Consider the following 16562-nt stretch of genomic DNA (forward strand, 5'->3'; position numbering starts at 1 on the left):
AGAGCTCTAGGATCTTTTTAAAAATTGCAAGTTCCAAATTCTCTGCCTTCCTCCCCGCATGCAGATAGTAAGCAATTTGATATAGTCTATACATGTAAAATCATGCAAAACATATTTCCTTATTAGTCATGTTGTGAAAGTACACACAGATTCCCTAAAAACACCACAAAAAAGTAAAGTGAAAAAAAAGCATGCTTCTACCTGCATTCAGATTCTATCAGTTCTTTCTCTGGAGGTGAATAGCATTTTTCTTCGTAAGTCCTTTGGAACTGTCTGGGCTCATCATTTCTCTGAGAATAGCTGTAATTCATAGTTGTTCATCCTTGAGAGGAATTAATATTATGTTATCCTATTAATAACGAATTATTAATTTGACACCCACCCTTTTCCTTTCATTCCTATTAAAACCCAACTCCTCAAAAGGTCAGTCAGCTTCATGACTGATGATGATAATGGCATTTGCTCCTAGCCCCCAAGATAAATGGGGTCTTACACAACTGGGAGACAATTTATATTTAAAATATATGCAGAAAATACTCTGAGAGAGCTTTTGCCTACAGGAGGAACCCTTGTCCTTAATTCCCTCCATTGGAATTCAGGGCAACCCAGTTCATGAAGAGAAAAGCTAGAGAGGTCCAAATTGAGATGGCTTCCCCTGTACAGATACCTTGAGGCTGCTGATTCTCAAGACACATTCACAGCAGAATGAAGAGAAAACTTTTAGCCCATCTCCTCATTAAATGTCTACCAATCAGGGGTGAGTTCTACTTATCAGGGGAGTTCCACTTCAGAAAGGATTTAAGGTATTTCAAGATGTCCCTTGGCTTCTTCGGTTTCTGAAACTGCTAGTCACTAATTTATTGAATGACAGCTAGCCTAATTAATCAATTGATTATCAATTGCCCCCAAACTCTGTGTCTTGGAGTTTTCATTCACCTCATCATAAACTATTACTGTTACTATATACAATATTCTCCCAATTCTTCTTACTTAATTTTACGTCAGTCCATATAAATCTTCTCAGGTTTTTCTCGAATCATCCTGCTCATCATTTCCTAAATCATAATATTATTCCTTTACAATCACATACCACAACCTATTCATCTAATTCCCAGTTGACGGACATTTCCTCCATTTCCAATTTTTGCCACCACAAAATGATCTACTATAAATATTTTTGTATAAACAGACCCTTTCCCCTTTTTAAAAATCATTTTGAAATATAGATCTGGAAGTAGCATTGCTGATTACACAGTTTTGTAGCCCTTTGGACATAGTTCCAAATTACTCTACAAAATGATTAAATCAGTATGCAAGTCCACCAATATTTCATTTAATTCATCTCCATGAATAAAGAATCAGTTTCTCATGTTGAACTATATGAGAGTTCCAAAAACTTTGCTGGCAATAAGTTTATTTTGTGAGTCCTTAGAAGTTGCGGCTAGGGCACCTTCAGGAGGAGTATTCAAGCTGCATCTCCAAAAGGACTGCCTGCAATGATATTGGTACTGGCTTAGAAGCATTGCCATTTCCAAGCCTCTTAGCTTAAAGGTGTTGGACTGTCTCCATCAGGGTCTGAGGCCAGTATATGTTGTCCTTTGATTTTTCTTCAGGGTGCCCTGCTATTTATCCTAGCCTGGCTTACCTGACTACCTATTAATGTCTTTCCTATCTATTTCACAGATTTGTTGAATGAGACAGCTTTTAAGAATGCTTTTAGCCCTAAATCTCCAAACATCAAGTAAGCAGAAATAGATATAAGTAATGAAAGTGAGAGAAGACATTCTGAGACTCAGTGTCTCAGAAGTCCTTCTGACCTCCAAAGCAAGTGTAAATATAAAAGTAGGCATGAGTAGTGAAAATGATGCCTAAGAGGAGGGAACATTTGGGTGGCTGCACCTTTTGAAAAGATCAAAGGTACTCTTGGGAACCATAAAAATCAGTTTAACAGTTTCTACAATGATTAGTTGGGACCACAGGAGGGAATTTCACTGAGTTGGCAAAGTCTGCGTTCATCCTTGATAATATTTTTCACCACAGCAAACAATTTTTTAAAAAGCTCCAAAGTTTCATGACAAAATTAGACAAAATGAATGATAGTTGTAATGACTTGGTGAAAGTAAACTTTGTGATTAATATCCTCATGTCAAGTTGTTTAGGATTGATTCAGACTAAAAGACTTACTGCAGTAAGGGGAGGAGGACAGGTGTAAGACATATTATTTTTACAAGAGCTTAAGAAGAGTCTAGTTACTTTCTTAAGTGACATTTCTTCTCAAATTAAAGTTGCTGAGACATCAATATTCTGAAAAGTGTCACTGTATTAATCCAATAAAGATATTAATAATGAACAGTTTCATTCCAAGATAACCTGGCCAAAGGAATCTACAAAGTGTATTGGAGTCAAGAAGGCTTGAGTTCAAACCCTGCTTCTGACACTGGCTGCGTGAATAGTAACAAAACTTTTAACCCTTTAAACTCAGTTTCCTCATCTGCCAAATTGAAAGAGCAATACTTGCAGTAATTACCCCCCAACATTGTTCAGAGGTCAAGATAAAGTATTTAGAATGTTTTGTGAACCTTAAAGTACTTTTTAAAAAAGACAGATGATATTATTATTTTTAAAAGAAACATAAAGGTGTCAAGCCTAGAAGACAGAAGCATCCAATTTCACTGCTGAGGGTAGCTCAGAAAACAAAGTCTTGGGGTTGGTAGAAATATTCCCTCAAATACTTTGAAAAAAATGTCTTCAGAAGATCAGAATTCTAGAATGCTTCTAGGCAAAATTGTTTAGAAAATAATAAATTTTTTAAATGGGAAAGAAGTGTCACGCTGCCCTTGAAAGTATTAAATGTAATTAACACACTTAGAGGAGATTACAATAATTAATTCTTTAATATTGGTCTTCTTAAGTAGAAGCCATCAGGTAGGTAGTAAAGAAGTTTTTCAACACTGGACTTGTGTCATGTAATAAACTAAATTGGTTCTTAGATCTTTTAGTTTTATTTCCACCAATGGATGATAAGTTCCTTAAGGGCAAGTGTGTCTTATATACTTGTGTTTGTGTCTTAAGAGCTTAGGATACTATACAGATCTCTGTCTCTGTTTGCCTTTGTCTCTCTATCTTATTCTTTGTCTCTGTCTCAATCTGTTTATCTGTCTCTTTAGTTCTATCTCTGTCTCTCTCTGACTCTCTGGTTCTCTATTTCTGTATGTATCTCTCTGTGTCTCTGCTTCTCTTTCTCTCTCTATGTCTCTGTGTCTCTCTCTGTGTCTGTCTTTGTCTCTATCTGTCTCTGTCTGTCTCTGTTCTCCTCTGTCTCTGTCTCTATCTGTCTGTCTCTCTTTGTTTTTCTCTGTTTCTCTGTCTCTGTGTCTCTGTGTCTCTCTGCCTGCCTGTCTGTCTGCCTACCTGCCTGTCTGCCTGTCTGCCTGTCTGTCTGTCTGTCTGTCTGTCTGTCTGTCTGTCTCTCTCTCTCTCTCTCTCTCTCTCTCTCTCTCTCTCTCTCTCTCTCTCTCTCTCTCTCTCTTTAAAAAGGGAAAGAGACAGGAACTAGGTCTACTTTATTTTATTAGTACCGGAAATTCTCAGGTGAGAAAATCTCTTCTATCATTGCAAATGAATGAGTACTTTCTCAGCAATTTATATTCTCAGAAAGTTGCGCAGAGTCCTGAAAATTTAAATGATGTGGCCTAGGTCACATAGCCAATATGTGTCTGAGGAAGTATTTGAACCAAGGTCTTCCTAGCTTTGAGGCCAGCTTTCTATGCACCATGTCATACTACCTCTATCACCTTAAACATTTAGATTTTATTTTTTTTAATTAATTAATTTTTAGTTTTCAACATTTATTTCCATAAGATTTTGAGTTTTAAATTTCTTCATCTCGTTCCTCTCCCTCCTCTCCAAGATGACATGCAATTTGATATAGGCTCTACATATGCATTCATATTAAACGTATTTTCACATTATCTAAGTTCAGTCCCTGTTCAACCTCCACTCAATGGCTGTTTTGGAACCTACTGGCTTAGAGTGAATGTCAGTAGTAACAATTTCTCTTCCAAACAACAACCCTGAGGCTCCTGCTCCTCCCAATGTGATTTATCTATTTTTTTTCTTTTCTATTAAAGGGGACAATCCCCTGACTACTTTTTAAAGTGAAAAATTCACTCAATGGGCTTTACCTCACTTCAGGTGAGTACCTGAATAATCCATAGCCTAAAAGACCAATGTCCTGCATTGCATCCTGGGTTATCTCCAATCATCCTGATGAATATCTGATCACTGGATCTAGATGGCTCAGGAGGAGAAAATGAGGTTGATGACTTTGAATAGCCCTCTCTCACTCAAAACAAAGTCAAGTGCAAGTCATATCATCATTTCTCTGATGTCATGGTCCTCTTCAAAAATGAAAGGCAGATACAACAACAATTTTCACATTAGTAATGTTGCAAAGGAGAATTACAAGCAATGTAGGAATCCAAGAAGAAAGAAAACAACAACATCAAGAGCAAAAGACTCCAAAGTTCTTTCCCTGGATGTGGATAGCATTTTCCAAAATGTCCTTTGGAATTATCTTAGATGCTTGCATTGCTGAGAAGAACTAAGTCTATCAAAGTCCATTACCCACATTGTAGCTGTTACTGTGTATGATGTTCTACTCATTTGTGGCTGTTACAATGTATAATGTTCTGGTTTCACTCACTTCACTCAGCATCAGTTCAGGTAAGTATTTCCAGGTTTTTCTGAAGTCGAACTGTTCATTACTTCTTATAGCACAATAATATTTCATTACATTCATATACTACAATTGTTCAGCCATCCCCCAATTGATAGGCATCCCCTCCCTTTCTAGTTCTTGGTCAGCACAAAAAGAGCTACTATAGATATTTTTGTACATGTGGGTACTTTTCCCACATCTCTTTGGGATACAGACCTAAAAGTACTATTTCTGGGTCTAAACATATGCACAGTTTTATAGCCCTTTGGGCATAGTTCGAGATTCCTCTCCAGAATGGTTGGATCAGTTCACAGCTCCACCAACAATGCATTAGCATTTCAATTTTCTCACATTTTCTCCAGCATTAATAATTTTCCTGTTTTATCATATTAGCCAATTTGATTGGTGTGATGTGGTACCTAATAGTTGTTTTGATTTGCATTTCTCTAATCAGTGATTTAGAGCATTTTTTTTCATATTTCTATGAATAGCTTTAATTTCTTCATCTGAAGACTTTGACCATCTATTAATTGGGAAATGACCTGTATTCTTATAAGTTTGACTCAATTTTTTACATATTTTAGAAGTAAGGCTTTTATTTGAGATGCTACCTATAAAAATTCTTTCTCAGTTGTCTATTTTCTTTCTAATCTTGGTTGCAATGGTTTTGTTAGTGCAAAAACTTTTCAATTAATGTAATCAAAATCATCCATTTTGAACTTCATAATGTTCTCTATCTCTTGTTTGGTCATAAATTCTTCCTGTCTCTGTAAATCTGAGAAGTAAACTATTCCTTGCTCTCCTAGTTTGCTTATAGTATCAGCCTTTATATCTAAGTTATATACCAATTTTGACTTTATCATGGTTTACAATGTAAGATGTTAGCTTATGCCTAGTTTCTATCATATTGTTTTGCAGTCTTCCCTGCAGTTTTTGTTAAATAATGAGTTCTCATCCAAGAAGCTGGAGTCTTTGGGTTTATCAAACAGTAGGTTACTATAATCATTGACTACTATGTCATGTATACCTAACCTGTTCCACTGATCCACCTCTACTTCATAGCTAATACCAAATAGTTTTGATGATTGTTGCTTTATAATGCAATTTAAGATCTGGTACACCTAAGCCACCTTCCCTTACATTTCTTTTCATTAATTCCCTTGATATCTTGGACCTTTTGTTCTTCCAGATGAATTTTGTTATTATTTTTCTAGCTGTATAATTTTTTTAATATTTTGATTGATGTGGCACTGAATAAGTGAATTAATATAGGTGGAATTGTCCTTTTTATTATTTAGATCTGATTTTATTTGTGTGAAAAGTTTTTTCTAATTGTATTCACATAGTTCCTGGGTTTGTTTTGGCAAGCAGAGTACCAAATATTTTATAATGTCTACAGTATAATGTCTACAGTACAGAAATGGAATTTCTCTTTCTATCTCTTGCTATTGAGCTTTGTTAGTAATATATGGAAAAACAGGTGATTTATGTAGATTTATTTCATATCCTACAACTTTGCTAAATTTGTTTATTTCAAATAGCTTTGTGGTTGATTCTTGAAGTATACCATCATATCATCTGCTGTCTAGTTTTGTTTCTTCTGTGCTATTCTAATTCCTTGAATTTCTTTTTTCTTCTCTTGTTGAAACTAACATTTCTAATAAACAGATTTTTTTTCACATTTGTATGACTGTGATCTTATGGATATTCATCTCAGATAAATTAAATTATCATAGGATTATATATTTGAGCTAAATAGGACCTTCAAAGCCATCTCATCCAACCTCCTAATTTTATAGAAAAGTAATAGTGAGTGTGAGGATCCCCATGCCAAAACCACCTGTCTCTTTTTAGCCTTTCCTTTTTTTTTTTTTTTTTTTTTTTACTAGTAGAAGACACTTTTGTTTTCTAGAGCTAAGGCTCAGCAAGTAAGCTGTGCTCTGAGCTTGGCATAACAACAATCCTTTACACTCACCCTCTGAATGAACACTGCTGTATCTAAATCTGAAGTGAAGGACCTTGAGCTCAGGGAAGCACCAACAGGTCTACACATGAAACCCTGCTATGAATGGACTTTTTGCCTCACTGTTTCTGTTATGCCTCACCACTATTGATACACTACACTGTCTTGTTATTTTTCTACACACAAATATATCAGTTTAACTCCACTCCCTTGTGTTGCCAACTAGAGTAGTTTCCAACACATATATCTAACTTCCCTCCCCCTTTAGAATGAACAAAGCTTTTTGCTCATAATGTGTGTGAAATCTTTGATAATTTTGGAGTTAACAGCAGGTGCACAAACTCTGTGACTCTTTGGTCATTTACTACCAGAATTGATATGATGTTAAGGGACTTGCCCAGGGTCATAAAAATACTATGTGTCTAAGGTAGGATTGAACTCAGGTCTTTCTGACTCTAAATTCAGTGCTTTCTACACCATACCATGCTACCCTTAGGGCAATGGGGAAAATGTCTGATGTGGACAAGTAACCTGCATCATATTACCAATGATGACTTAGATACAATAAATAGCATAAGAGATATAATTTAAGACATATAAGACTGGAAACAAAGATAAGTTCAGTTATAGATTGAAAGTGAAGAATAACCATAATTATCCTTTCATTTAAAGAGGCCATCACTCATTCCTATAATGTTCTTCTCCAGCTATGGAGATTGAAATCATTTTCTTTGGAGGTACAACTTAAGTTCTACCACATGCCCAATGGACACTTCTCTCATTCATCCAACAAATTTGCTTCTTTCCTCCTCAAATTTTCCTGTATTAACTTGTCTGAATCTCTTCTTTTTTTCCAATAAAATTGCATTGCATGGTGTTTATCTGTGAACATAGTAAATTCCCCAGTAAGCACAGAATGAGAACTAGAGGAAGCCCTTTAGTGCATCCTCTAAAAGAAAATTAAGGAAAGACATCTTTTTTAAAAAAATCATAGGGAATGAGAAATCATGGCAGAGAAAGTACCAACACTTCCTGAAAAGTTTATGTATCAACCCAAGCAAGAGGGCCAAATTAATGTAAACTATTATTAGCAATCCACTTACCAAGAGACTACAGGGGAAAAGAATATATGCAACAATGCTTTAGGTTATGACTTGTTATGCCATATATGTTTTCCATAAGACAATGTATTTTCTTTCTTTCTTTTTCTTGTCAATGAAAGACATTAGAATTAAACTATTATTAAGCACATTCATGTGCCAATTTCTGTGCTAAGGTATTTATGATACAAAGACAAAAATAAAGCAATCACTTCCTTCAAGGAAACTGAAATTCTATGAGGGCAAATAATATGTACATACATAAATAGACTGTGTGCATGTGTGTGTATGTGTAAAACAGTGCCTTAAACTCTATTTACATATGATACCTCTTATTAGTGGACACTGATTATTCAATACACTGCATCTTTATGAGGTACAGACAGAGTTGTCCAGAGCTTGAAAAAAGAGAAGTCCTGGTCTTCTAGCTTCCAAATTTAAGAGAGTAAAGGCATATAGATTCAACCTTTCTTCAAGGAGAAATTTCTGAAGTGAGATGAAGACTAGAAAGAAGTAGCCAGAAACTGGTTCAACAAAGTTTATTCATTTTTGACATTTCCTGTCAACATATTATTGATTGAGTGCATATGAAAGTCATCCTTGGAGCACCTATGATTCTACTTATGGATATTAAACTCTTCTTAGTCCCTGTGGAGAGATAAACCAATTTCAGTTTAATTTAGCAAATTGAGTAGAGTATATCCATTGTAAATCTTACAACTAGGTCCTGATTAATTACAGAAAAAAATAATCCAATAATTCTTCATATGTTTGAATTCTTATAATTTAAAGTGATAATTCTGTAAAACATGACTATTGGTTCCATTCCAAAAGAAATATACTGTATGAATTCAAATAATGCAATCCCTGCAAAAGAGTCATTATTCAAACAGATCTAGAATTATTGAATGAAACCTGTCATTTCTAACGTGTTTCTGTAAAACTTTAACCTGTATATTGTGTACCCTGAAACCATCTATCAATCATCTTCCTTTTTCATAAGGAAGTATTAATTTTTCTTGTTTGCTTTGTGGGTAGAGGCTCATTTTTGTTAACATCATACAGGATTTTATGTGGAAACTTTCTATATCCATTGTTGTCCATTTTTCCAATCAAAAAGTTTACATTAAGACATATATCACATAATTGTTTGCTCTAAACATGTTCTTCCCCTTCAGATTAGACTTCAGAATTCTATTCAATTACTTAATATGCATGGTTTCAGGTTTTTCTTTACATTCAGTTGTATTATCTTGAGAAAACCAAGGTATTCATAGCTATTACCTTCATCCATTCAGTCGATCTGAGTGCTAGTTTTCAGAACTGAAACTTCCATCTCTATTGTTCCTTGGTGTGCTCGAAAATTTTGTATATATCAAGCCTAAATGACATCTTGGTACCATTGGACAGTTTTACTGTCAAAAAGCCTTCCATGGCAACTGGAGAAAATACAATGAATAAAGTTATAACAAATTAGTTTTGCTATTTGTTATGTCTCAAATAGAAAAGAGCTCTATATGTTATTCCTGATATCATATCAGCTCTATTAGGATTTTTATGGCCAAGAGGTATACAATATATATTCATTCCTTAATGCATAAATCTCTATTCAAGAAAACTACTCAGAATTTAGTAGAATAGAAGTTTTTAAAAATGTCTAATGAAAGATCAGGTGTAACTTTCATTTTCTCTCCATTATAGATGGATGACCATGAATTTGAAGCTACGTTTTTGAAACCTAGTGTGTTGAAAAGGGGTAAAACCTAACTAGATTTTAAATAAAGAACTTTTAAACTATGAGTCAGTGTTTATTTTGAAATTAGAATTTAATCATTCTTTACTTATAATTGTGCTTCATTTAAATGTTTGCTTAAATTAAGCATTATTAGAATTGATGAATAATTAAATGCTAAATAGTAAAAATATTTCAAGAATAAAATAACAAGGAGCAGATAATAAAATTAGTATTTCAATAAATCACATGTATATGTTTAATTTTAAGATAAATGTGTTGATAAATTTTTATCACCTTCATTTTACTATGTGGCTTTCTCTTCTCCCTCCCAAGAAGCCATCCTTTCAAACAAAGAATAAAAAAAAAAAAATAGAAAAGAGTAAAACAGTCCAACAAAAGAAATCAATATATTGAAAAAGTTTGTTGTTGTATATAGACCCCACCCACTGTCCCGGTGTGTGTGTTCATCCTTCACTGCCAAAGAAGACTGTGCCATCAGAGAAATGGTGACATGACTTGCACTTGACTTCGTTTATGAGCGAGGGAGGGCTGTGCAGGTCATCAGCCTCACTTCTCCTCCAAAGTCATCTGAATCCAGAGACCAGATATTCGTCAGGATGACTGGAGATGACCCAAGATGAGGCCATTGGGGTTAAGTGACTTGCCCAAGGTCACACAGCTAGTGAGTGTCAAGTGTCTGAGGTGAGATTTGAACTCAGATCCTCCTGACTCCTGCACTGGTGCTCTATCCACACTGTGCCACCTAGCTGTTATTGTCCCCATACCTCAGCAAAGAAAGAAGAAAGTTTCCTTCTTATATTTTTGAGGGCACAAAGTTGATCATTTTAATTTCTCAGAATTCAGCTTCAATTATTTAGTTGTTATTTTGTTTTATTTTTGCTGTAGTGCTAATTATACATGTTGTTTTCCTCATAGTCTCTTCTTTACTTTTTGTTGATTTGTATGTGAAGTCCATGCTCTTTTCTGTGTAGCATGCCCTAAAAAAGCTATTCCTTCAAATTGTGCTCATGCTCAAGACCAAGTGTTGCAGAGCAGCTAGTACTACAGGTTCACAACTAATCTCTGAGTTCCTAAACCCACAAATCACAAGCCTCACTTGAGCTGGAAAGGTGAAGGAGTGAAAGAAAAGAAATGAAATCAGCTATTCAGGGTTATAGACTTTCCCCACTGCATCTGTATTTGTCATCTTCATTATTTCTTATAGCACATTAGTATTCCATTACATTTATTTACCATAACTTGTTTGCTATACTCTAATTGATTTCTATCAATTCTGATTCCACATTTTTGCTACTAGAAAAAAATACTTCTATTGACCTATATGGATTCTTTTCTTTGTATCATTAAATTTCTTATGGCTTCGGCCAAGCAATGGTATTTCTGTCTTAAAAGATCCAATAGAAATTTTAGTGAATTTTTTTCATAATTCCAAATTTCTTCCCAAAATTGCTGGAAAAATTCATTGTTCCACTAGCACTGTTTTATCCTTACTTTTCCATTACCCAATGAATATTGATTATTCCTACCTTTTCCATCTTTGTCAGTTCCCTGGGTATGAATTAAAACCTTAGAATTGTTTCACATTTCTCTTTTTATTAGTGATTGAAGACAATATTTCATGTGACTGTAAATAGTTTGCAAGTCTTTTTTTTTTTTGAGAGTTCTTTCTTCATACAATTGTCAACCTATCTACTGAGCAATGGATTTTGGACTTTTTATATGTCTTTTAATTGTTTATGTATCTTTATGTATGTTTATGTAACTTTTAAATACTAGACTCTTGTCAGATATATTTGCTACAAAAGTCTGTCCACCCCCTCCCTCAATTTTCCTGATAGATTTAATTTTATTTAATTTTCTGACAAATTTAATTTAATTTGGAAAAATCTTTTCATTTTCATGTAATCAAAATTAAGTATTTTTATTTATGTAATTGCTTCTATCAATTATTTAGTTAAAAGTTCACCCTATGTATAGCTTTGAAAGGTACCTAATTGTGTTTTCTTTTGTTTCTATACCATGTTCTTTGATATTCAAGTAAGTATATGAGTTTCTTGCAGTACAAGCTATGAGGTGTTGATATAAACATAATTTCTGCTTAACTAATTCCAGTTTTTGCCGTACTTTTTGTCAAATAGAAAATTCTTCCTAGGTAATGTATGCTTTTAGGTTTATTGACCTTAGAGATTGAGTTTAATATTTCCCCTGATTGTTCCCTGTTTAATCTGTTTAGAATATGCACATATTAGTAATCCTAAAAATGACATACACATTATCTGGCCCTCCAGGACAAAAGAGAAGATGGGGACAAGGGAAGGGAGGGATGAAAGAAGAGAGGGTAGATTGGTGATAGGGGCAATTAGAATGCTTGGTGTTTTGGGGTGGGGGGAGAGGACAAATGGGGAGAAAATTTGGAACCCAAAATTTTATGAAAATGAATGTTAAAAGTTAAATAAATAAATTTTTGAAAATGACATACACATCCACACACATTCTAAACTTATTAAGCTATCACATAAATATATATGTATATGTATGTATGTGTGTGTGTATATGCATATGTATGCATACATATATATGTACAGCTGTGTAGATAGTTATGGCAGGTAGGTAGAAATAAAATACATATGACAGATTAACTTCCCACTATTTTACATCTTTATAAATATTTTGAATTGCACTTCCCTTTATATTCCTCCTCCCTGAATTTGCTTTTGCTTTATATAAAATACATGATTCTATTTTCCTGAAACTATTACTTATCTCAATTAATTTTTTTTTCCCCTAATTACCTGAGATTTCCTTAGTAAGTCATCAATTTATCTGTACATGGAGAAAGTTTCCTCTCATCTGTGCCTATCTTTCTGGCTTTAATTCTGTTTTTTGATTTGTTACTACTACTAACATTTCTTGAACTATATAAAATAATTGTTGTTAAAAGGCAGTATTTTTGCTGAATTCTTCTGTTGAAGTTCAGGGGGTGCTTCAGAACTCTGAAATACTGATGTTCTGGGTCCTGCTTGAAAGAATTCTACGCAAGCCTTCTTAAAGCCAAAGAAAGACAAAGTTTATTAAAGATTAACCATATTGGGTTGACTGGTAAGGAGCTTAAGCATTTGTAATGCTTGTATTCACAAGTGGGCTAGATAGAACCTCAACTAGACAGAGTCTGAGATGAATTGAATCTGAGCACCTTCATGGAGGTGAGATGGAACTTAAATACAGAAAAGGCTGTAGGAGTGATCTGGGGATGGTCTGGTAGTCTAGGGTGATGGGTGGAGGGGTCTTGAGAAGTCCAAGGAGGACCTCAATGGGACTGGGGTGACTGGCAGAGGGTTGGAAACAGCTGGCGGTAATCTGGAGATATCAGAAAATTGAGGGTTTGAGTGGGAAGCAGGTGGGGGCAATGAAAAGGTAACAAGACAGGCTAGGCCAAGGGCAACTGATTTGAATATGAAAGACTGGATTAAGTGGGAAGATTTAAGGGGAGTTCAAGGAGGTTTTCAGAGTCTGACCCCCATAACTTCAACTGATTGGAAATGCTTCCACTCTTCCCCATTTATTTGCATTGCAAATAAAATACATTGTTCACTAAGTAATGATAACAGTAATAAATAATAAAACATATCCAAATAAGATAGTACTATCAATACTTTTCCATAAATTACTATTATAAAGATTTATTTTAAATAAACTTGTAAGTAAAATGTTTTCCCTAATCATAAAATGATTGTAGAATTGTCATTCCTTAAATAGAAATTGGGATTGCATTTAAATAGTCCTCTTGTTTATCAGAGAAAAAACTTATCCACGAGAGGAAAAAAAAGCAAGGTTTAAGGAATGCAGAGAAATTCCATGGGGAACACTAAACCTAATGGTTCCAAAGCCAGATGACTGAACTAAGAAGAGTGCTAATCTAAAAACTGAACAAGAAAAATCCATTAGTGTCTTTTGTCTTTGCTCTCAGCTCTAATGCTTAATAGCTTTAGAAGGCTAAGAGAACTTTCCTAGTGTAAGGTTTAGAATCACATTAGAGTATTTCAGATGAAGCTTCTTAGCCTTTCAGTCTATAAATAAAACTCAATCAAGCCAATTTTTCTTCTTCAGGTTTAAGTCATATATATCTTGTAGTTATAATGTATTATAAAATATAACCCTTGCTCCAACTTGGTTCTTAATTTTGCTTGAGTTTATAGTTGTTGATGCTACAGTCTTCTTTGATATCCTTCTAGTTATCCCAGTCCTAAGTCAGAGAGTCATAGGGTTTATCACTAAAAAAGAAACTTGCATATTATAAATCCCAATACTCTTAGTTTCTAGATGACACAACAAACCTAGAGTTATAAAGTAACTTGCCAAAAGCTGATACAGGTAGAAACTGGGAAAGGAATTGTAATGGTAATTTAAAATGGGGTAATCTTTCTCATTCATTAATAGGCCCATACAACCTGCCTGGATCAAATGAGTCTGAGTCACTTGAAGCCTATGGAGTTTGCTGAATGGCTAATACAGGAAGAAACAGAGCAGGAAGAGGCAGAGCTGAGAGGAAGTTAGTTACAACACCAGTCAGAGATAGGAAGGATGCAGGTTAGCAGGTTGCTGGTCATAATGAATGAGAGATTATGATTTTTTTGAAGAGGACTTGGTTGTGACTTTTGTTTAATGGACCTGATTGGTGGGAAGCTTAACAGGTCAAAGGCTTGGGGCTAGTGTTGTTTTCTGCATTGTTGTTGTGTATTGATTTTTGTTACTATGATGGATTTGGTTTTCTGGTGTCTTAATAAATATTTTTCTTCTGCTTTCCATGTGGAGAGTCTGTGGTATTTCATGATTCAGAATTGTGCTCTGATACTCACGGCCACGGTGGGCAATGTGAATATCACATTGGCACTACAGGAATTAGAATCCATCTTCTAATATGGAGTTCTGTGGAGGCCATCAAATGGTCTTTGCTCAATCTCATTCTCCTTGACTTCTCTGGAGTTTTTAACATTGTTAGTTACCCTTTCTTCCTGGATACTCTCTTACACCCAGGTTTGTGTGGACACCATTCTCCCCTGGTTCTCCTATGTATCTGAATGTTCTTTATCTATTTTGATGATTCCTCATCCAATTCATACTCTTTAATCATAGGTATCTGTCAGGACTCTATCCTGGACCCTCTTCTCTTCTCACTCTCCACTACTTTCCTTGGTGATCTCATCAGTTCACTGGGATGTACTTATCATCTCTATGTAGATGACCTGAAATCTATCAATCTTGCCCCAACCTCTCTGCAGATATCCAATCTCTTATTTTCAAATGCCTTTCAGACATCTTGACCTGTTTGTCTAGTAGGAATCTTATACTCAAAAATGTTTAAAAAAGAAATCGTTATCTTTCCCCTAAGGCCTCTTCCCCTTCCCTATCTTCATTGTTATTATGGAGGGCAATATCATCCTTCCAGTCCCTTAGACTTGCAACCTACAAAGTGTAAACCTGGCCATGTCACACCTCCCACAAACACACACTCAATAAATTCCAGTGCTCCCTATCACTTTCAGGATCAAATACAAAATCCTCTGTGTGGTGTTAAAAGTTCTTCATAACCTAGCCTCCTCTATTTCTTTAATCTTATTATACCTTGCTCCCCACCACATACTCTCCAGTTCAATGACATTGGACTCCTTAATGTTCCATTATAAGGGCATTCCATTTCTCAGCTCTGAATATTTTTTTCTGACAGGCTCCCATAAGTGGAGTGCTCTGTCTCCTTATTTTTGTATAATGGCTTACCTGGCTTCTTTAAGTCCCAACTAAAATCCTGTATTCTATAGGAAACCTTATCCAACCCCTCTTAATTCCTGTGCCTTAATTCTCTTACTTATTTCCTATTAGATATGTAAATAGATAGACAACTTGTTGGTATGTATTTGCTTGTTCCTTGAATCCTCCAGTTAATTGTGAGCTATTTAAGGGTAGGAACTATCATTTTCCCCTTTTTGTTTTCCCAGAACTTAGCACAGTTCCTGGCACATAGTAGTCAAGAAATATTTATTGTCTGACGCTAAACTAATTGCTTGGTTGTTGTCCTTCGTTTTCAGAGGACCAAAATGACATTACCATGATAAAGTGAATTTTCAGTGTGTCCAGCTGTGGCTTATCAGACCAACACAAGTTTGGAATGCTCTCCCATAGGTTGGGCACAGATATTCCATTTGAATTTTGGGGGTAAATACTCCAAATTTGTGCATCTTACATTCACTTTGTGCTCTCTCAATTCTGCTTTGCTCATAGAACTCAGTACCCTTTCTGATATGGGCATGCCATGGTAAGTGGTCCTTTGTCACTGTCTCCCATGTTACACAGTCAAATCCAAAATTCTTGAGAAGACCTTGAGAGTGACCTTGTATCACTTCTTCTGACCACCATGTGATCACCTCTCCATGTGAGTTCTCCATAAAAAAGTCTTTTTAGCAACCATATATTTTGCATTTGAACAACGTGGCTAGCCCATCAGAGTTGCGCTTTCTGAAGTATAGTTTGAATGTTTGGCAGTTCAGCTTGAGCAAGGACTTCAGTGTCTGGTACCTTGTCCTGCCAGGTGATCCCCAGAATCTTCCTAAGACTGTTTAAATGGAAGCAATTCAGTTTCCTGGCATGGTGCTAATAGACTGTCCATGTTTCACAGGCATACAACAATAAGGTCAACACAACTGAGTTGCAGACCTTCAGTTTGATAATCAGTCTAATGCCTCTTCTCTCCCAAACTTTTCTTTGGAGCCACCCAAACACTGACCTAGCTCTGGCAATGCATGCATCAACATCATTGTCAATGTATGCATCCCTGGAGAGTACACTACCAAGCTAAGTGAACTTATTCACAGCATACAAAATTTCTCCATTTCTTGTAACTGATGGCTCCACCTATGAATGGTGTGGTGGTGGCTGATGGAGAACTTGTGTTTTCTTGGTGTTAATTATTATGTCAAAATTAGAACAGGGAACAGAGAATTGATACATATTTTGTTGCATCTCAGCTTC

Source organism: Notamacropus eugenii, chromosome Y (assembly GCF_028372415.1).
Source record: "Notamacropus eugenii isolate mMacEug1 chromosome Y, mMacEug1.pri_v2, whole genome shotgun sequence".
NCBI classification, from domain to species: domain Eukaryota; kingdom Metazoa; phylum Chordata; class Mammalia; order Diprotodontia; family Macropodidae; genus Notamacropus; species Notamacropus eugenii.